This window comes from Pan paniscus, chromosome X, assembly GCF_029289425.2.
Source record: "Pan paniscus chromosome X, NHGRI_mPanPan1-v2.0_pri, whole genome shotgun sequence".
In the NCBI taxonomy this organism is placed as follows: Eukaryota; Metazoa; Chordata; class Mammalia; order Primates; family Hominidae; genus Pan; species Pan paniscus.
Window position 1 is genome coordinate 2,357,097 of NC_073272.2, and position 23,587 is coordinate 2,380,683.

General features: G+C 40.4%; 1 long non-coding RNA gene across 1 annotated transcript in view; it reads left to right on the forward strand.

The window, feature by feature from the left end:
• Positions 1–627: 627 nt before the first annotated feature.
• LOC129395248 (uncharacterized) overlaps positions 628–23,587 on the forward strand; it is a 43,699-nt gene continuing 20,739 nt past the window's right edge. The window contains exons 1-5 of the long non-coding RNA XR_008622739.2: positions 628–2,948; positions 3,596–3,664; positions 6,843–6,887; positions 7,536–7,604; positions 10,752–10,797. This is a non-coding gene — a long non-coding RNA (uncharacterized LOC129395248). The remainder of the gene's footprint in view (positions 2,949–3,595; positions 3,665–6,842; positions 6,888–7,535; positions 7,605–10,751; positions 10,798–23,587) is intronic.

Sequence of the window (23,587 nt, forward strand, 5' to 3'; positions counted from 1 at the left end):
CCCAGCACCACCTAATGCCCCCAAACCAAAGCCAGATCCAAATCCCAACTGACCTGGTTTCACTGATAAGAGCCTCTAACCCTACGGGGTGGTCTCTATGTTGTTTACCTGGCAGTGATGTCCGTGTCATCTGAGAAGAGGCGATTTCAGGTGAGCCTGTTCCTACTGTTGAATTACAAGGTAATTCCAGTGTTCAAGTAGTGGAAAACCTAGATTACGGAAATATGTTTTTGGTTTGGATTTTATTTTCCTTTTCTTGATTTTACTTCAAAGATAAATGGAACTTCCAAATCATTGAATAAGAGCTTTTAGATGTGGACTTGATATGAGGAAAAGAATCTGTGTGTTTCCCATGGAGAAGCCAACTTGTTTTAAACAATTAGATTTTTACTGAGTGTTTTTCTTTACATGTTTGTTTAATTTTTAACACAGAAATCTATCCAGATGGTCTAAATCCTGTTGACATTTTTATGGTTTTTTGCTGGTTATGTTATTATTGGCATAAGAATATTCCTTGACCATTTTCTCATGTCATTTAATCATTTGTATCATACGACTCTACATTATTATACTACAGACTTAATTACATACTTTGGTTTCTTTAACTAATCCCTAATTCTGAAGTTATGTTTCTTCTGATGTTTTGGAATTATCAATTACAAAGCAAATTTGACTGCCCTTCATGCACTTTCCTTTATGTTTGAAGATATATTTCTAGAGTGCAAGTTGTTTACATCGATGTGTGTGAGTACTTTTGTAGCTTCTGACATGGTTTTGAAATTGCCCCAGAATTGCACCAATTTATTTTGATGGCGGCGGGGTATGCAGATGACCCTTTCCTCACACCGTCTCCGATATTGGTGTTCACCAAAACATCTTTATCCAGTAGTGCAAAATGTCATGCTAACCTTGTCTTAGTTTCACGTCTTTAATTCTGAAACTTGAAACAAAAACAATGCATCAGTGGGCCATGGAGACTTCTTCTTCTGTGCATGGGATACTGTGTCTTTTATTCTTCTATTCGGGTATGTCCTCCCTGATTTCTAGTCATTTTTGAATTATTTATAGACAGTAAACATTGCCCAATATGTTATGAAAATGTGTTTCCACTTTATTGTTGCCTCTGAAAACATTTTGAACAGAAGCTTTTATAAGCAAGGCTTGAATTTTTCTTTTTTATGTTGTCTTAGGTTTGTGTGAGTTTCCACCTTTGTGTAACACATTTTTCCTTTTAACAGAACCATTTTATCACTGTCTCTTTTCCCTCTTGGGAAAAAGAAAACCATCTTTTTCTTTTCATTTGAATTACTTACAACTATGAATTGATTTATAGAGTGCTAAAATATTTGTAAAATCGAGCAGATTCTTCTGTGTGCCTTTTTCTCCTGGTGATTTATTTAAATGGATTTCTAAGGTGTTTTCCCATCAGTATTGATTTGTTTTGGTGAGTACGATTTTATGTGCGCTATTTGTCTCTCTATTTCTGAACTATAGCAACATTTTTGTGCATTCTCTCTTACTCTCCACTGAATGATGAACCCTTATGAACTTCCAATTGTTTTCTCTTCATTTCTTAATGTTTCTAAGAAGACCGACATATTATTTGTAAGTGATTTTAAAATTTGTCTCCTTTTCTATGTTTTTTCGTTGTCTTCAGAGTGCATTCGTATTTTTGTTGAATTGGCTTTGCTAGAGAACACATGATGGCTTTAAGTATGAGTGAAGAGAGTAGACATTTTTTATTCGTGATATCAAGGTAAAAACCTAAAGAGGTTCACCTGTAAATAAATTGTCTTTACAAAACCAGATACTCATTCCAAGAAGATCTCTCTATTCTAGTATACCTTTTTTTCTAAACATACAATAGTATAGGTTCTCGTACTGTGAGACTTCTTATTTCTTTATACACAATATATTTGAAAAGTCATTGGTTTTTTAGTGATTACTGATGTACTGTTACATGGTTTTGAAAAGTGTTGGATTCAAAGTTTCCTTCATTTAAGCCTCTTTTTTCTCCCTTCCCCATATAAAAAGTTCATGATGGCCAGGAATAGAGGTTCACACATATAATCCCAGCACTTTGGGAGGCTGAGATGGGAGCATCTTTTGAGCCCAGGAGTTCAAGACCAGCCTGGGCAACATAGCAAAACCCCCTCTCTACAATGAAATGAAAAATTAGCCAGGCATGTTGGCACATACCTGCTGTCCCACCTGCTTGGGAGGCTGAGGCAGGAGGATTGCTTGAGGCCAGGAGGCGGAGCCTGCAGTGAGCTGTGGTCACACCACTGCACTCCAGCCTGGGTGACAGAGGAAGACCCTGTCTCAAAACAAAACAAAAATGGTTCCTCGACTTTAGTTAGGATTTGAAAAGCTTAGAACTGGAAGGCAGCCTCTGAAATTATCAAGAATGTCACAGCAGTTTGTGGAACACACCTGGGTGGGTAGACCCACTTTTTAGACACTCTCTAGCCCAAATCTGATCACAGTCACTCTTCCTCACCTGTTAGGGTCTCCCTCACAGAAGGTGTTGGGGACCTTGGACGAGATGTTGATGGGATGGGAGTAAACAGGAGCAAATAGTGTGCAGGCAAAGTTGGAGTTCCTGCTCAGTCCGGGAGCAGAATTGATTTATGAATTACTTTCTTTCTCTCTTTGTATCTATCTCTTTTTTCTCTCTCTCTTTCTCTCTCCCCCCAGCCACCTTCTGATCTCTAATCCATTCATGTGAGAGAAGAGTGATGTGAAAATGGTCAGCAATTTGCTTTTTCTGATGAGATCCTGGTGAGAGTCATGTTCAATAAAGTATTTAGTCACGTGGGGCTCCGGTGATTTCTCTGTTTACCAGCTCATTCCTTCCTCCTTTCTCAGAACTTTGGTGTTAACAGCCCGTTTCCTATTTGTAGGGGCTGACTTGGACTTAGCAGATGCCTTTCGTGATGGAGGAAATAGTGAGTAGCTCTTTAAAGTCTCCTCTCTTGCTAACTTGCTTATTATTGCCCAGTTATTATCATTTGCAAGAGACTTACCTCTTGAGAATGATCAATGGAACTTGTTTGCACAGTGGAAACCTAGGGAGTAAGTGTGTTGTTGTCTGTTTTTGATGTTGTTGGACTTTTGTTTGTTTTTTTTTTTAACCAGTCCACTTGCTTTTGTTGAGAAACTCCTACAGTCTTTGGAATGATGTAAGGCAAATGTGACTCCCCTGGCCAGGTCAGCCTTCACGGGCATGAAGCTTGTGAAGTCACCCAGGGACCTGTGCTTACATAAGCGCCGTATTGGTTTACTGGTCTGTAGTTACCATGTTGCTCCTCTTCATACAGTTGAGATGAGGGGTCCCACATTTTTGTTTCACACGGGACCTTGCCAACTCTGTCACTGGTCTAGACACCTGCTTTAGTTTAATTTGATATATAAGCAATGTAGCCGGAAGATGATGGAAGAAAGTTGGCAGGAGGCTGTGTGTACGGTTATCCCTGTCATGACAAGCAACAAGCTCCAACTTTTACCTGGTCCGTCAGCCATCTCTATGCAAATTGATGTTTCATTTTCTTTACTCCAAGACACTCATGATTGCAACTCTCATTGTCACAAACAGATGACCGAGCACCTCCTAATTCACCCAAGCTGAAGCCAAATGCGAACCCTGAGCAGCCTGGATTCATCGGTAAGTGCTTCTCACTCTATAGGTTGTCTGTATGTTGTCCACAGTAGAGTGGTATCCACATCAGCTGGATGACAGGCTTTCAGATGAGCAGGTGCTTGCTGTTGACTTTCTGTACAGTTACTCCAGTGGGCAGGGAGTGAAATACACAGTTTTCTGAAATAGATATTTGACTTGTGTTCTATTTTTAGTTTGCTGATTTTACTTCCAAGATTGTATGGAACTTCTAAAACACTGAGCACAAGATTTTCATATGAACTTGGTATAGAGAAAATGGCCTGTGCATTCCCTGTAGAGAAACTTGGGTGTTTTCGATGTTTTTGCCCTTGAATATTTGTATCAGCTATTTTGACACATGACAGCTTTCTCGGGTAATCTGACTAGCAACTGTTTTTTGAACTGAATTGTTGTGAAACATTCAGGTTTTTAGTGCTTTTTTGTTTTTAATTTTTAACACAGAAACATAAATAATGTTCATATCCTCTTGGCATTGTGATGGTTATTTGCGCTTATATTTTATATATCAGTTTAAATGAAGCAAACGTTAAGTAATAAAGCCAGTCTGTTGTTCATACTGCATTGTAACATTATTATTATTTTTTTTATCATTATTATTATTTGAGATGGAGTCTCGCTGTGTTGCCCAGGCAGGAGTGCAGTAGCATGATCTCGGCTCACGGCAACCTCTGCCTCCTGGGTTCAAGCAATTCTCCTGCCTCAGCTCCTGAGTAGCTGGGATTACAGGCATGCACCACCATGCCCGGCTAATTTTTTTGTGTGTATTTTTAGTAGAGACAGGGTTTCACCATGCTGGTCAAGCTGGTCTCGAACTCCTGACCTCAGGTGATCTGCCCACCTCGGCCTCCCAAAGTGCTGGGATTACAGGCATGAGCCACTGTGCCTGGCCTATTTTATACTTATTAATAGTCACTGAACATTTGCTCATGTCATTTTATCATTTATATCATATGACATTTACTGTCAATTATATTCTATATAAATATATAATACATTAATTTATTTAATCCCTACTGTTTAAAATATTGTGTCTTCTGACTTTTTAGAATTATGAATTACAAAGCAAATTTGAGTCAACTTCATCTACTTTTTTTTTTTATTATTCCTTTGAAGAGATTTCTGGCATTCAAATTGTCTAGATGAATGTATATGAGTCCTTTTATAGTTTTTGACCTGGTTCGTCATTTGCCCCAGAATCGTCCCAGTTTATTTTGATGATGGTGTGTGCAGATGACTGTCTTCACACCATCTCTATACTGGTTATCACCTGCAAAACCTTTGTCAGATAGTGTAAGGATTATATGAAACTTGTCTTAGTTTCGCATCTCTAATTCTGAAATTAAAAAAAAAATAGTGCATTCCAGTTGGCCATGGTTACTTCTTTTGTGTATTGGATGTTATCCCCTTTATTCTTAAATTCTCATATGTACCTACTGATTTATAAGTCTTCTTCAGTTATTTATGGATATTAAAGATTATCAGCCACTTACTATGAAAATGTTTTTGCTATTTATTTTTGCCTTTTTATATTTTTAACAGGAGTGTTTCACAAGCAAGACCTATTTTTTTATGGTGTCTTATGTTTGTGTTGGTTTTCTGGTTTTGTGACTTTTTTTTTAATGGAGAATAATTTTGCCATTGTGTCTCCCGCTTGGGAGAAGTAAAACTGTCTTTTTAATTTCATTTGAATTGTCTTCAAACATAAGTTGATCAAAGAAGTTGCGAAACATTTTCAAAGTTGAGCTTTTTCCTTGAGATTTGATGCATCTGTTTCTCCTGAGGATTTTTGTCAATGGATTTCTCAATTGTTTTTTGTTTTTGTTTTTTGTTTCTCTGAATCTATTTCTAAGTCCACTATTTTTCTGCTTATACTATAATATACAAAGGATTTTGTATATTTTTCTTTACGATCCACAAATTGTTTGCAAATTATTTTTTTTATTTTCCCCTTTTTTATATTTGTACATTTTGTTTACAGTTTATTTGTAATTTGGTTGTACTGTCTTTGCTAGATAAACCCAGGACAGCTTTTCATATGTAGAATTGTAAATACAGTAAACAGCTTTTATTTCAGGCTTTAGGGCAAAAACCCAGAGAGATTCACCTTTAAATAAAGTAAATCACTTCAAAAAGCCTCTTTCTACTCCAGTATACTTTTTTTTCCTAAACGTATAATAGTATAGTTTCTCATACCATGACATTTCTTATTTATATATAATCTATTTGACTAATTATTTGATTTTTATTGATTACTCATTTACTCTTACATGGTTTTGTAAAAATGTTGGATTTGATGTAGCCCCTCATGTTTCTTTTATTTAAGTCTCCTTGTTATCCCCTTTCAGTATAAAAATTTCCCCAACCTGGCCAGGCACAGTGGCTCAGGCCTGTAATCCCAGCACTTTGGGAGGCCGAGGTGGGTGGATCACAAGGTCAGGAGTTCGAGATCAGCTTGGCCAATATGGTGAAACCCCATTTCTACTAAAAATACAAAAATTAGCTGGTTGTGGTGGCGGGCACCTGTAGCCCCAGCTACTCGGGAGGCTGAGGCAGGAGAATTGCTTGAACCTGGGAGGAGGAGGTTGTTGTAGTGAGCCGAGATTGTGCCACTGCCCTCCAGCCTGGGGAACAGAGCAAGACACCGTCTCAAAAAAAAAAAAAATGTCCCCAACTTTAGTTGGGATTTGAAGAGCTTAAAACTAGAAGGCAAACTCTGAAACCATGGTGAGTTTTCACGTCAGTTTGTCCAGCATAAATGGGTTGGTAGAGTCACTTCTTAGACACCCTCTAGCCCCTCTGAGGGCCTCCCTGGTGGAAGGTGTTGGTTACCTGCGGGGAGATGATATTTGGACAGGAAATCAACAGGAGACAACCATGTGCAAGTTAGAGTTGGAATTCCAACTCTGTCCAGGCAGCACAATTGATTTATAAATTATTTTATTTCTCTCTCTCTGGCTCTCATCTTTTATTCTTTTCATCAGAAGGGAGAGTGATGTGAAAATGATCAGGAATTCACTTTTTCTATTGAGATTCTGGTTAGAGGGATATCCAGAAAAGTATTTAGGAACGTGGGGTTATGGTGTTTTCTGCATCTGTTTACGAGATCATTTCTTCCTCATTTCTCTCAGAACTTTGGTGTTAACAGCCTGTTTCCCTCCTTTAGGGGATGACTTTGACTTAGCAGATGCCTTACATGACAAAGGAAACTGTGAGTAACTCCTTAAAGTCTCCACTGTGGCTGACTTGCTTATTATCACCAAATTATTATCGTTTACAAAAAACGTATCTCTTGTGAATGATCAATGAAACCTGTTTGCACGGTGGAAAGTTAGGGAGTAGGTGTGTTGTTGTTTGTTTTGGATATTGTTGGACTTTGTTTTTGTTTTTACCAGTATGCATAGTTTTATTTTAAAACTCTCACAGTCTTTGGAATGATGTAAGGCAAATCTGACTCCCCTGGCCAAGTTAGGCTTCATGAGTGTGTGACTTGTTCGATCACCCAGGGACCCATGCTTACAAGGGTGCCATATTGGTTTATGAGTCTTTAGTTGTCATCTTGAAATTCTTCATACAGTTGAGCAAGGATTTCTGCATTTTCATTTTACACAGTACCTTGCCAATTCTGTAGCTGATCTGAAAAGCTGCCTGATAGGTTTTATTGAAAATGCTTTATCAGTACTGTAGCTGGAAGATGTTGGAAGGATATTGGCAGGAGGCTGTGTGTGTGGGTATCCCCACCATGACAAAGAACAAGGTCCAGTTTTTATCTGTTTAGTGAACGTCTGTATGCAAATTGATGTTTCATTTTCTTCACCGCAAGGCACTCATAATCGCAACTCTCATCTTTTACAAACAGACGAGCCAGCACCACTGAACCCACCCAAACCAAAGCCAAATCCAAACCCCAAGCAGCCTGATTCCACCGGTAAGAGCCTCTAACCCTATGGGTCATCTGTATGTTGTTTACAGGACAGTGATGTCCATGTCAGCTGGGAGATTTCACATGAAACCTGTGCTCACTCTTCACTCCTTGTACAAGGAAATTCCAAAACCTAGTTTTCAACTATATAATTTTTATTTGGATTATATTTTTAGTGTCCTGATTTTACTTCTAAGATTTTAAGATTTAAGTCATAAATCTTAAATAGAATCTTAAATTTTGAGATTTTTTGGATTCCACCTCTAAAAAGTTGAATACGAGGTTTTAAATACAGACATGATATGAAGGAAGGGATAGTTGCATTCCCAGTGGAGAGGTGAGTGCTTTTCAAATAGTTAGATCGTTAGTGATTTTTTTTTTGTTTACATGCTTGTTTAACTTGTAACACAGAAAAATATAACTAGTGTCCAAATCCTGTTGACAGTTTGATAGTTATGTGCTAGTAACGTTATTTTTGGCATATTCATATTTCTTGATGATTTTCTTATGTCATTTAAGTCTTTCTAACATGACTTTTACTGTCCATTTTATGTCCTTATTTGTTTCCCACATAATTATATACTTCAATATTTAATTTTGAAAATGTTATGTTTCTTCTAACATTTTAGAATTATGGATTTCAAAGTCAATTTGAATCAACTTTATGCACTTGTTTTTATTCCTTCGAATCAATTTCTAGAATGCAAATTGTTCAGATCAATGTGTATGAGTACTTCTATAGCTTTTGACCTGGTTCTGAAATTGGCCCAGAATTATATGAATTTATTTTGATGCCAGGGATATGTGCAACTGTCCCTTTCTTCCCACCATCGTTACTGCTGCTGATCACCTAGAAAACCTTTGTCATGTACTATCACATGTAACATTAATCTTTGCCTAGTTTCAGTTCTTTAGTTCTGCAATTTAAAAAAAAATAGTAAATAGTACATTAATTTGCCACGTATACTTCTTTTTTTTTCTTTTTTTTTTTTGAGATACAGTCTTGCTCTGTTGCCAGGATGGAGTGCAGGAGCACCATCTCAGCTCACCGCAACCTCTGCCTCCCGGGTTCAAGCAATTCTGCTGCCTCAGCTCCCAAGTAGCTGGGACTGCAGGTGCATGCCACCATGCCCGGCTAATTTTTTTGTTTGTTTGTTTGTATTTTAGTAGAGATGGGGTTTCACCATGTTACCCAGGCTCGTCTCCAACTCCTGAGCTCAGGCAGTCCACCCGCCTCGGCCTCCCAAAGTGCTAGGATTACAGGCATGAGCCACTGCGCCCAGCCTACAACTTCTATATGTATTGATTACTTTGCCTTTATTCTTATCTTCCGATATGTCTGTATTGTTTTATAAATGTTCCTCATTTTTTTATAGACATTAAATATTGCCAACCATTTACTATGAAAATGCTTTTTCATCTTATTTTTGCCATTGGATAGTTTAACAGTATTTTTTGACAGGCAAGTCTTCAAATTTTTATTCATGGTATCTTATATTTGTCTGAGCTTTCTGATTTTGGTGACTTTTTTTTTTTTTTTGAGACAGAGTCTTGCTCTGTCGCCCAGGCTGGAGTGCAGTGGCACGATCTCGACTCACTGCAACCTCTCCCTCCCAGGTTCAAGCGATTCTCCTGCCTCAGCCTCCCCAGCAGCTGGGACTACAGGCACCCACCACCACGCCCAGCTAATTTTTGTATTTTTAGTAGACACAGGATTTCACCATATTGGCCAGGCTGGTCTCGAACTCCTGACCTCATAATCTACCTGCCTCAGCCTCTCAAAGTGCTGGGATTACAGGCGTGAGCCACCGTGCCCAGCTGACATTTTTTTCCTTTGAACTTCAGAACCAACATGCCTGCAAAATTGAGATTTTTCTTGATATTCGATGTACCTCTTTCCCTGATGATTTCTTTTAATGCATTTCTAGTTTTTTCTTTTTTTTCATTTTTCTGGATATATTTTTATGCCCACTATCTTTCTGTTTATTTTTGTTACATAGAAAGGATTTAATATATTTTTCCTTACTATATCCTGAACTATGATCCCTTATTAAATTTCTATTTTTTTCTCATTTCTTATCTTTCTGAGAAGACAACCATATTATTTGCACATGATTTTTAAATATTTTTCAATTTTCTATCTTTATATGTTCTCTTTACATTTTATTTGTATTTTTGTTGTATTACCTTTGATAGTAAACCCAGGACAGGTTTAAATATGAGTGAAGAGAGCAGATATTTTAAATTCCTGACTTTAAAGCAAAAACCCAAAGATATTCACCTTTACATAAAATAAATTGCCTTTTTAAAAAATGTAGTCATTTCAGGAAGGGTCATTCTATTCTGGTATACATTTTTCCCCAAATATATAATATTATTGGTTTTCATACCATGAGGTTTCTTATTTCTTTATATATATATATTTGGATAATCATCTGGTTTTTATTGTTTACGCATTAAAACCATGTAAGTTATTGATTACTCATTGAAACCATGTAAGTATATTCTTACATGGTTTTGGAAAAATGTCGGATTTGATGTAGCCCCTCATGTTTCTTTTATTTAAACCTCCTTATTATCCCCTTTCAGTGTAAAAATTTCTCCAGCCTTAGTCAGGATTTGAAAAGCTTAAAACTAGAAGGCAACCTCTGAAACCATGGTGAATTTTCACGTCAGTTTGTCCAGTACGTCTGGGTTGATAGAGCCACCTTTTAGACACCCTCTAGCCCAAATCTGATCATAATCATGTGTCCCCACCTCTTAGGGCCTCTGTGGCGGAAGTGTTGGTTACTGAAGGGAGATGGTGATGGGATGGGAAATCAACAGGAGGGAATCCTGTGTTGACAGAGTTAGAGTTCCAACTTCGTCCAGCCAGCACAGTTCATTTATAAATTACTTTGTTTCTCTCTCTCTCTCTCTCTCCCTCTCTTTCCACCCCTGACTCTTGCTCTCATCTTTTACTCTTTGTGTCTGAGAGAAGAGTGATGTGAAAATGATCAGGAATTCACTTTTTCTTATGAGGTCCTGGTCACAGTGATACTTAGAAAACACTTAGAAAGTTAGGCCTGTGGTGTTTTCTCCATCTGCTTCCAGGTCATTTCTTCCTCATTTCTCTCAGAACTTTGGTGTTAACAGCCTGTTTCCCTTCTTTAGGGGATGACTTTGATTTCACAGATGTTTCTTCATGGTGAACGAAACAGTGAGTAACTCTTTAAAGTCTCCTCTGTTGCCGAATTGCTTATAGTTTGTTTGTGTTTTTGGAGTGCTGTAGGAAGAGCAGTGATGAAAGTTTGAGGCTTCTAGATGCTTCCATATTAGTTGCCTGGGGCTCAGGCAGGGGCACACATGTGGACCCCTGGGGGGACATGACAGTTGAGCTAACAGCTGAGGAATGAGGATGACTTATATCCCAAGGAGTGGGTCAAAGGGTGTTTTGTGTAGCAAGTGTGGCATGTGCAAAGGGCCTGTGGTCAATGGAACTGAGGGTGCCTGTGGGGCTCAGTGAGGGGGAAAAGAGGAAGTCAGGCATGGCATGGGATGGAGGGGAACAGAGTGAGGCTACAGTCAGTGCCCAGTCTTGAAAATGTCCCTTCGAGTGTCCCTAGGGGCCATCCTTGTTTTCAGTGCTTATTACCCCTGCTCCCCTCTGCTTGCTCCCAGAGAGCTCTCTCCTGCCTCCCAGCTCTGCGTCTCAGATCCTGGCTCTGATCCCACGCTGCTGTTGCTTACACTCATGTACCCATTGCTAATGTCATCATTCCCTTCGGCAGCTAAGTGCAAAGTTAATTTCCCATTTGAAAAGCAGTCTGTACTAATAACAATCAACTGGGAGACCCAAAAGAGTGCAGTTAAAGAGAAAAAAAAAATCAAACTTTCCCTCAAAAAGAAACCAATGGTACCATTTGGGTCCACCTCCCTGAGGTTTGAAAGCCTCTCCATTAGTGTTGGTTGCTTTTAGGCCTCTTCTTGCTGCATTAGCAAGGTGTATCTTTCTCTTTATATGCAGACAGTGCCCCCTTCTGGTGGGAGGCTCTCAGTGTCTGTCTACAAATCCATGACCCAAGAGGTAGAGGGGTCCCAACGGTCCCACTTACTTCTGCCAAAGTGGTGCCCTTGGGAATCACCAACTTCCTGTGCCCACCTGTTCTAGCTACTTGGTTCACTTTGACCCAGCTCTTCAGGGGTGATACCCTCCCTCATCAGGCTCCCAGATCCCATCAGGTGTTGAAACCCCATGTGATAGGTGAAATACTGGTCCCCAGAGATGCCCACATCCTAACCCCTTGATCATGTAAACGTGTGACCTTATGCATCACATGGGACTTTGCAAATGGGATTACATTAAGGATCTTGACATGGGACGATTATTTAGGATGAGCTGTGTAATTACAATGGAATCACAGGTTCCTTAGAGAGGCCTGCATCAGAGGATGAAGGAGTTGTTCACACGTGGAAAGAGACAGAAATAAAAGTGGAGAGGACCATTGAAAAAAAAAGTCATTGAAAGACTTTGGCACCCAGGTTGCCATGGCTGTCCCCAGCCCTTCAAATTCTCCTGAAGCCCCAAATGATCTTTCCCTGGAAGATGCACCAGCCCATTGGATAGCTTAGATGCAGCTGTTGGAGGGTGGATCTAGCCTGTGAGGACCCAGTAACCTGGACCCAATACATGACAACAAGGATTGAATGAGTGGTCGTTTACTGCTGAGTAATTGCTGGTTTTCCTGGCTCCTGGGCCCTGGGTCACATGGATGAGAGGGCTGGAAAAAATGATTATCAGCACAGAGTCCCCGAATCTCTGTGACTTCTGGTCACAGAGATTTTGAGTGTATGTATAGAAAAAAGCAGTTGTTCCTACACATTCAGTGTCAGAAGTGAAGGATGAGAGGGGAGAGGGGTGTGCATGTCAAAGGAAAAAACAGCTTTTCCCCCCTGTACGTGAGGTCACAGCAAATTTGCAAGATTCAGTGCATGGTGAGAGAAGCAGGCAGCCGCTGACATCCAGGGGCTGGCCTGGCTTCCGCTACCTGGCTTGGGGTTTCCTGTTGGACCTAAGAAATGTCACAGACAGGACATTTTTAAAGTCAATAAGAAATGTCAGACAAGAGCACTGTGATGAAGTCAAGAGACCGTGGGTTGTGCTTTGGCTGGTTCTTGATTTGTTTCTGCTCAAGGCAATCAGTATGCCAAGGTGGCATATTTCAGGGTGTCACATAATGATCTACATTCTTATTCAGGGTGGGGTGTCCTGTACCCCATCAACTGGAAGGTTGTAGCGCTTCCTGCTTTCTAGACATGGTAAATGAACTCCCTGGGTCACTGGGAAAGTTGTAGCACTTCCTGCTTCCTGGAGATGGTAAATAAACTTTCTGTGTCACATGGGAGGTTGTAGCACTTCCTGCTGCCCAGAGATGGTCAATGAACTTCCTGAGTCACTGGGAAGGTTGTAGTACTTCCTGCTTCCTGGAGATGGTAAATAAACGTCCTGGATCACTGAGAAGGTTGTAGCACTTCCTGCTTTCTTAGAGATGGTCAGTGAACATCCTGGGTCACTGGGGAGGTTGTAGCACTTCCTGCTTCCTAGAGATAGTCAATGAACTTCCTGGAGATGTTAAATAAACTTCCTGGGTCACTAGGGAAGTTTGTAGCACTTCCTGTTTCCTGGGGATGGTAAGAGAACTTCCTGAGTCACTGGGGAGGTTGTAGCACTTCCTGCTTCCTAGACATGATAAATGAACTTCCTGGGTCATTGGAAGGTTGCAGCACTTTCTAGTTTATAGGGACATTATAACACTTCCTGGTTTATGTGGAGATTGTAATGCTTTCTGATTCATAGGGACATTGTAAAACTTTCTGGCTCACATTGTTACATTTCCTGGTTCAAATGGATAATAGTAGCACTTCCTGGTTCACAGGGACATTGTGACACTTCCTGGTTCTTATGGGTAATTGTAGCATTTCCTGGTTCACAGGGACATTGCAACGCTTTTTGGTTCATACACATAATTGTTAGCACTTCCTGATTCCCAGGGACATTGCAACACTTCCTGGTTCATAGGGATAATTGTAGCACTTCCTGTTTCATAGGGACATTGTAATACTTTCTGGTTCATACGAATAACTGTAGTACTTCCTGGTTCATATAGATAATAGTAGCAATTCCTGGTTCACATGGACATTGCAACACTTCCTGTTTCACAGAGACATTGCAACACTTCCTGGTTCATTCTGATAATTGTGTAACTTCCTGGTTTGCAGGGACATTGTAACACTTTCTGGTTCATATGGATAATAGTAGCACTTCCTGATTCATAGGGACATAGTAACATTTCCGGGTTCATACATACGGATAATTGTAGCACTTCCTGGTTCATACGGATAATTGTAGCACTTCCTGGTTTGCAGGGACATTGCAATACTTCCTGGTTCATATGGATAATTGTAGCACTTCTTAGTTTTTAGGATCATTGTGACACTTCCTGGTTCATAGTGACACTGCCACACTTTCTGGTTCATATGGATAATTGTAGAACTTCCTGGTTCATAAAGACATTTGGAACCATCTGGTTCATAGGGATAATTGTAGCACTTCCTGGTTCGTAGGGACATTGCCACACTTCCTGGTTCATCTGGATAATTGTAGCACTTCCTGGTTCATAGGGAAATTGTGACACTTTCTGGTTCATAGTGACATTGCCACACTTCCTGGTCCATGTGGATAATAATAGCACTTCCTGGTTCGTAGGGACCTTGCCACACTTCCTGGTTCATCCAGATAATTGTAGCACTTCCTGGTTCATAGGGAAATCGTGACACTTTCTGGTTCTTAGTGATATTGCCACACTTCCTGGTTCATAGTGATATTGCCACACTTCCTGGTTCATAGTGACATTGCCACACTTCCTGGTCCATGTGGATAATAGTAGCACTTCCTGGTTCATAGGGACATTGCCACACTTCCTGGTTCATCCAGATAATTGTAGCACTTCCTGGTTCATATAGATAATAGTAGCACTTCCTGGTTCATATGGATAATAGTAGCACTTCCTGGTTCACAGGTATATTATAACACTTCCTGGTTCATTCAGATAATTGTAGAACTTCCTAGTTTGCAGGGACATTGTAACACTTTCTGGTTCATATGGATAATTGTAGCTCTTCCTGGTTCATAGGGAAATTGTGACACTTTCTGGTTTATAGTGACATTGCCACACTTCCCGGTCCGTGTGGATAATAGTAGCACTTCCTGGTTCGTAGGGACCTTGCCACACTTCCTGGTTCATCCAGATAATTGTAGCACTCCTGGTTCATAGGGAAATCGTGACACTTTCTGGTTCATAGTGATATTGCCACACTTCCTGGTTCATAGTGACTTTGCCACACTTCCTGGTCCATGTGGCTAATAGTAGCACTTCCTGGTTCATAGGGACATTGCCACACTTCCTGGTTCATCCAGATAATTGTAGCACTTCCTGGTTCATATAGATAATAGTAGCACTTCCTGGTTCATATAGATAATAGTAGCACTTCCTGGTTCATATGGATAATAGTAGCACTTCCTGGTTCACAGGTACATTACAACACTTCCTGGTTCATTCAGATAATTGTAGAACTTCCTAGTTTGCAGGACATTGTAACACTTTCTGGTTCATATGGATAATTGTAGCACTTCCTGGCTTCATAGGGAAATTGTGACACTTTCTGGTTTATAGTGACATTGCCACACTTCCTGGTCCGTGTGGATAATAGCACTTCCTGGTTCATAGGGACATTGCCACACTTCCTGGTTCATCCAGATAATTGTAGCACTTCCTGGTTCATATGGATATTGCCACACTTTCTGGGTCATATGGATAATTGTAGCACTTCCTGGTTCATATGGATAATAATAGCACTTCCTGGTTCATATGGATAATAATAGCACTTCCTGGTTCACAGGGACATTACAACACTTCCTGGTTCATTCAGATAATTGTAGAACTTCCTAGTTTGCAGGGACATTGTAACACTTTCTGGTTCATATGGATAATTGTAGCACTTCCTGGTTCATAGGGAAATTGTGACACTTTCTGGTTCATAGTGACATTGCCACACTTCCTGGTCCGTGTGGATAATAGTAGCACTTCCTGGTTCATAGGGACATTGCCACACTTCCTGGTTCATCCAGATAATTGTAGCACTTCCTGGTTCATAGGGATATTGCCACACTTTCTGGTTCATATGGATAATTGTAGCACTTCCTGGTTCATATGGATAATAGCACTTCCTGGTTCACAGGGACATTACAACACTTCCTGGTTCATTCGGATAATTGTAGAACTTCCTAGTTTGCAGGGACATTGTAACACTTTCTGGTTCATATGGAGAATTGTAGCACTTTCTGGTTCATAGGGACATTGTAACATTTCCAGGTTCATATGGATAATTGTAGCACTTCCCAGTTCATAGGGACATTGTAATACTTCCTGGTTCATACGGATAATTGTAGCACTTCTTAGTTTTTAGGGATATTGTGAAGGTGCTACTATTATCCATATGAACCAGGAAGTGCTACAATTATCCATACGAACCAGAAAGTGTTGCAATATCCTTATGAACCAGGAAGTGCTACAATTATCCAGATGAACCAAGAAGTGTGGTAATGTCCCTGTGAACCAGGAAGTGATACAATTATCCATATGAACCAGGAAGTGTGGCAATGTCACTATGAACCAGAAAGTGTCACAGTTTTCCTATGAACCAGGAAGTGCTCGTTCGTAGGGAAGTGACATTGCCACACTTCCTGGTTCATCTGGATTATTGTAGCACTTCCCGGTTTATAGGGAAATTGTGACACTTTCTGGTTCATAGTGACATTGCCACACTTCCTGATTGATATGGATAATAGCACTTCCTGGTTCATAGGGACATTGCCACACTTGCTGGTTCATCCAGATAATTGTAGCACTTCCTGGTTCATATGGATAATAGCACTTCCTGGTTCACAGGGACATTGCAACACTTCTGGTTCATTCGGATAATTGTAAAATTTTCTAGTTTGCAGGGACATTGTAACACTTTCTGGTTCATATGGATAATTGTAGCACTTCCTGGTTCATAGGGACATTGTAACATTTCTAGGTTCATATGGATAATTGTAGCACTTCCTGGTTCATAGGGACATTGTAACACTTCCTGGTTCATACGGATAATTGTAGCAGTTCTGGTTTGCAGGGCCACTGCAGTACTTCCTGGTTCATACAGATAATTGTAGCACTTCTTAGTTTTTAGGAATATTGTGACACTTCCTGGTTCATAGTGACACTGCAACACTTGCTGGTTCATATGGATAATTGTAGAATGTCTTGGTTCATAAAGACATTTGCAACCGTCTGGTTCATAGGGATAATTGTAGCACTTCCTGGTTCATAGGGACATTGCCACACTTCCTGGTTCATCCAGATAATTGTAGCACTTCCTGGTTCATAGGGATACTGCAACACTTTCTGGTTCATATGGATAATTGTAGCACTTCCTGGTTCATATGGATAATAGTACCACTTCCTGGTTCACAGGGACATTGCAACACTTCCTCTTTCATTCCGATAATTGTAGAACTTCCTAATTTGCAGGGACATTGTAACACTTTCTGGTTCATATGGATAATTGTAGCACTTCCTGGTTCATAGGGACATTGTAACATTTCCAGGTTCATACAGATAATTGTAGCACTTCCTGGTTCATAGGGACATTGTGACACTTCCTGGTTCATATGGATAATTGTAGCACTTCCTGGTTTGCAGGGACATTGTAATACTTCCTGGTTCATAGGGATAATTGTAGCACTTCTTAGTTTGAGGGACATTGTGACACTTCCTGGTTCATAGTGACACTGCAACACTTTTTGGTTCATATGGAAAATTGTACTTCCTGGTTCATAACGACATTTGGAACCGTCTGGTTCATAGAGATAATTGTAGCACTTCCTGGTTCGTAGGGACATTGCCACACTTCCTGGTTCATCTGGATAATTGTAGCACTTCCTGGTTCATAAGGATAGTTGCAACACTCCCTGGGTCATCACCCCCATCCTGCCATCTGCTTCAGCCCTATGCAGCCACTCACAAATCTACTTCCTATCCCATGGATTTGCCTATCAGGGGCATTTCAAACGGCCTCCCATGTGGTTTTGTGCCTGGCTTCTTTCACTCAGCATAATATTTTCAAGGTCCATCGATTTTGTACCATGCATCAGAATTTCATTCCTTTTGATGGCAGAATGACATTCCATTGTATGGGTAGACCACATTTTGTTTATCCACACACTTGTTGATGGGCATTGGGTTATTTCCACTGTGTAACTACCATGAATAATGCTTAGCACTTAGCATACAGTTAGGACTTCTATGTACATACTTGTCTGAGTAACTATCTTCAATTTCTTGGGTAAATACCCAGGAGGGGAATGGCTGGGTCATGTGATAACTCTATGTTTAACCATTGAAGGATCCGCCAGGCTGCTTTTCAAAGCAAGCGCACCATTGCACCATCCCACAAACAATATAAGAGTGCTCCAGTTTCTGCACATCTGAGCCAACACTTGTCACTGTCCATATTTGTCATTAGAGCCATCCTAGTGTGTATGATGGGCTATCTCATTGTGGTTTTGATTTGCATTTCCCTGATGACCAGATAGGTTGGCTTTCAAGTTTTCATGTTCTTTCTTCTTCTCTGTCAAGTAGATGAGTAATACTTAAATAAATATTTCTTACTCAGCATTTTGATGTATTTATTCATAGCCTTATTAATGCTTGACTTTGTTTGTTTATCTCTCAGATATGGGTCTCTAAATGTCAGTTTCAAGAAGGAACTGTGTTTTGTTCAACTCCAAAATCCCCAGATCTATCTAGGACACTGCCTGAAACACAGAAGGGGTTAAAAAAATATGGATGAAATATAATAGCAAATGCATGTTCTATTTTAAAATATCAACAGTTATTCCATTTGCAGAACAATAAATTCAATGTGAAGACTAAGACACTGTTGATTATTTATGTGTGTATGCTTGTATATGTATATATACATACATATGTGTGTATACCTCTACATGTATATATAGGTATACATATGTATATGTACAGACATATATGTATAGGTATATACACATATACAAGCATATATATATACATATGCAAGCATACCCACATTATGTACATATATGAAATATATATATATACACACACACTCACATATACATACACACACACATATATTTACACATATCTTTACAAAACACAGACCTAGGATATTTTCCCTAGAATCAGGTCCAAGGCAGATAGTTGAAAAATGTCTGATTTCTAATTTGTGGTTGAAATAAAACTAAGAACATTTCATTATTTTCATCATGATTTATTTTGCTGACTTGTTGAACATAGGCAGGCTTGTTACCTGGGTGGACTGTGTGATGCTGAGGTTTGGGGTATGACCGATCCCATCACCCAGGTAGTGAGCATGGCACCCAATAGGTAGTTCTTCAGTTCTTACCCTATCCCTCCCTCCACCCTCTAGGAGCCCCCAGTGTGTGTTCCTCTCTTTGTGTCCATGAATACCCAATATGTAGATCCACTTATAAATGAGAATGTGCAATATTTGGTTTTCTGTTTCTGGATTCGTTTGATTACAATAAGAACCTCCAGCTCCATCCATGTTACTGCAGAGGACGTGGTTTTGTTCTTTTCTGTGGCTGTGTAGTATCCCACAGCGTCTATGGACCACATTTTCTTTATCCAATTCACCATTGATGGGCATTTAGGTTGATTCCATGTCTTTGCTATGGAGAATAGTGCTGTGATCAACATGCTTGTGCAGGAGTCTTTTTGGTAGGATAATTTATTTTCCATTATGTATGTATCCAAGAATGGGATTGCTGAACTAAATGGTAGTTCTCTTTTTAGTTCTTTGAGAAATCTGGGAGATATGTCTTGGAATGAACTTCATATAGCTTTTTACTGCCTCCCTTTTAAAATGCTTCCAGAAGGCTGTCCCTTCTTTGGTGCACAGAAACTGGCTAAAAAATAAATGTGACCAGCTGGGAGTGGTGGCTCACGCCTGTAATCTCAGCACTTTGGGAGACTGAGGCAGGTGGATCACCTGAGGTCAGGAGATCAAGACCATCCTGGCCAACATGGTGAAACCCCGTCTCTAGTAAAAATACAAAAAATTAACTTGGGCGTGGTGGCAGGCGGCTGTAATCCCAGCTACTCAGGAGGCCGAGGCAGGAGAATTGCTCGAACTTGGGAGCCAGAGGTTGCAGTGAGCTGAGATGGCTCCACTGCACTCCAGCCTGGGCGACAGAACGAGATTCCGTCTCAAAAACAAACAAACAAACAAACAAACAAAAATTAGCCAGGCATGGTGGCACACACCTATAGTCCCAGCTACTCAGGAGGCTGAGGCAGGGGAATCACTTGAACCCGGGAGGCGGAGGTTGCAGTGAGCTGAGATCTCACCATTGCACTCCAGCCTGGGCGACAGAGCAAGACTCGGTCTCAAAAAAAAATAAATAAATATAAATACAATTAAAACAAATAATATCAAACGTGACCTGCAGCCACCTCTCCAAGGGGCCTGGATACCAATGGAAGGAAGTGAAAAGGAGGAGATGAAAAATTTACACCTTGAAAGCTGAAAGTGTTGTAATATTACCAATGCTGTGTAGTCAGACACATCGAAAGTGACTCTAATACCTCCTGACATCCTTATGTTATGAATATGTAGACAATAGCAAATTATTCTCCGCTTTTTTCCAGCTCATTGAAACATTTTAGGGAGGAACATTTCTGCATTGACAACAGCTTTAAATATTTAATTAGTGCTTTGAAGAAACACAAGAATCTGTGACGCAGAAGGGAAATGAAAAGGAAAGCTTAGTCTCCATTTAGTTATGTTCCTTATAAATATTTCCCAGAGGCAAAGATGTTCTCTTTCATATTAAAAATACAAATAAACACTTCTCATTAGCCCAAGAAAATATTGTAGAGATTTTCATTATCCAAAAAAGGCACACTTTCAAGACACACGGAACAGAGACGGCACATTGCCTTAGCTTGCTTCTGGCTAGCATGTCTGGCTATTGACCGGATTTTATTTTTAAATGACTAAAATAATATATTAACTAAATGGTAAAATTCATATTCAGCATTGGCTTGAGGGCATCGGAGGGTTTTGGCTGGCCCAGTCATCTCTACCAGTGAAGAAAGCAAGGAAATAGGTCATTTCACTCAGGGACAGCTTGAAAACAGAGATTTCATGGAGCTTCCTCATTCCGTCAGCCTAGAGTGGGATTTTGGCTGTCACCCTTCAAGGATGAAAAGGTGCAGAGGACATTGGGCTACAGACAGGGCACTCGTTTAAATGATTTAAAAGTTGGGGTCAGTCGTGGTGGCTCATGCCTGTAATCCCAGCACTTTGGGGCGCCGAGGCGGGTGGATCACCTGAGGCCAGGAGTTCGAGACCAGCCTGACTAACATGGAGAAACCCCATCTCTACTAAAAATACAAAATTAGTCGGGTGTGATGGCACATGCCTGTAATCCCAACTACTCTGGAGGCTGAGGCAGGAGAATTGCTTGAGCCTGGGAGGCGGAGATTGCAGTGAGCCGAGATCATGCTATTGCACTCCAGCCTGGGCCACAAGAGCAAAACTCCATCTCAAAAAAAGAAAAAAAGAAAGAAAAAAAAGTTTCCATCTGGCTGGACACAGTGGCTTACGCCTGCAGTCCCAGCACTTTGGGAGGCTGAGGCAGGTCAATCACTTGAGGTCAGGAGTTCAAGACCAGCCTGGCCAACATGGAGAAACCCCATCTGTACTAAAAATACAAAAATTAGCCAGGCGTGGTGGCGGGTACCTGTAATCCCAGCTACTCTGTAGGCTGAGGCAGGAAAATCACTTGAACCCTGGAGGCAGAGGTTGCAGTGAGCTGAGATTGCACCACTGCACTCCAGCCTGGGCGACAGAGCAAGACTCCGTCTCAAAAAAAAAAAAAAAAAGTTTCCATCTAAGCGAGCTCTGTTGGTTCTCCCACCTCTGACCTTATGAGTTTTCTTCTTTAACCTGCACCTTGTTCTCTGAGTCACTTTGCACTTGAAGGTACAGCTACAGCTTCCCCATCAGACTTGTTGGTCTTTTATCAAAGGATGAAAAAGTTCTTCCTCCTTTGGGTCTTTAACCCTGTTTCCTGGTGTAAGACAGCTTTTATGTTTGCTACCTGCTGGAATCAACTTGAAATTTTCTCCCAGAAAATTTGTGAATTTATCTTGTTCAAGTTACTTGTGGTCAATAAGTTAATAAAGATAGGTAGACAGACAGACAAATACATTGATACAGATAGATAGATTCATGATAGATGATTGATAGATATTACACAGATACATAGATACATAGATTAGACCTGATATATATAGGGTGGGTGGATAGATAAATGAATAAATGGCTAAATACATGATTGATGGATTGGTAGATAAATGAATAAATGACTAGATACATGATTGGTAGGTAAATGAATAAATGGCTAGATACATGATTGATCGATAGATGATACAGATTAGATAGATATATAGATACATAGATTAGACCTGATAGATATATGGATATATATACAGGATGGGTGGATAGATAAATGAATCAATGGCTAGATACATGATATAGATAGAGCCAATACATACATAGATACATAGACAGGGTAGGTGGATAGATAGATGAAGACATGGATAGATAAATATACACAGAGATAGATCAATGATAGAAATGGGTATATGGATATACGAATGATAGAAGATATTTTGAGAGAGAGATGATTAATAGGCAATTGATTGACATATTAGATGACAGATAAAAAGTGGGTAAAATGCAAGTAAACTGTGAGCCAAACGTCCACGTGGAATAGCGTGGGAAGCATTGAGAAGACGCTTTTTGGTGCTACCTGTTTAAAAATTGAAAAACTGAGCTAATACCCTCCACAGTAAGATAGAGGGGAGGGCACTGGGAATTTATACCTCCCAGGAAAAATAAATCATGGTAAACAGGCAGAGATCTTTGCAGATTCCAGTTCTTGGGGGTAAAAGGTCCCCGAGATGCCCAGTTTGTGACAACCTGTTTTGAACTATTCAGCTCAAGGTTTCCATTTTTTCTCCCGGGGGAGTTGCCTCGATTCTGATGTGTTTGCTTCGGTGCTCTGTGTATTGTATTCATCCCACTCTTCAATTCATAAACTCTGGAGATTGTTCAATTCACTGGGCAAACCATATGCCTAAGTCTATCCTCTGATAGAGGCTCGTACATGCAAAATCCAATAGCAACCTGGGAAGATTTCAGTCAAGACCCAAGAGGAGGCTGGCATCAGGCTCTCGGTCACCGATCTTCACATTCAGGTTTCCTGATGCACTTGCAACTCTTTGGGCAACCTCTGGACTCCTTGCTCCCAGGGTCCACATTTAGTTTTATCTTTACTGCATTGCTTGTATGAAAAAGAATAAACTTGGATGAAACAGATACAGAGTATTGGTGTCAACCTAAGTATTGGTGTCAACAAAGAGATGGTTTGGATCTGGTTCCCCACCACATCTTAGGTTGAGTTGGACTCCCCGGTTTGGAGGTGGCGCCTGGTGGGAGGTGACTGCATTATGCGGGTGGTTTCCATTGAATGGTTTACCACTGTCCCCCATGGTGCTGTTGTGGCGGAAGTGAGTTACCATCCGATCTGGTTGTTTAAAGGGTGCAACAACTTCCGCACCCCGTCCTGCTCCTGCTGTGGCCATGTAAGACGTGCCTGTTTCCCCTCTGCCTTCCGCCATGATTGTGAATTTCCTGAGGACTCCCCAGCCATGCTTCCTGTACTGCCTGTGGAACCGTGAGCTAATTTAAACCTCTTTTTCTTTATAAAATTACCCTGTCTCAGGTATTTCTTTATAGCAGTGTAAGGACTGACTAATACACTCTGTAATAGAAAAGAT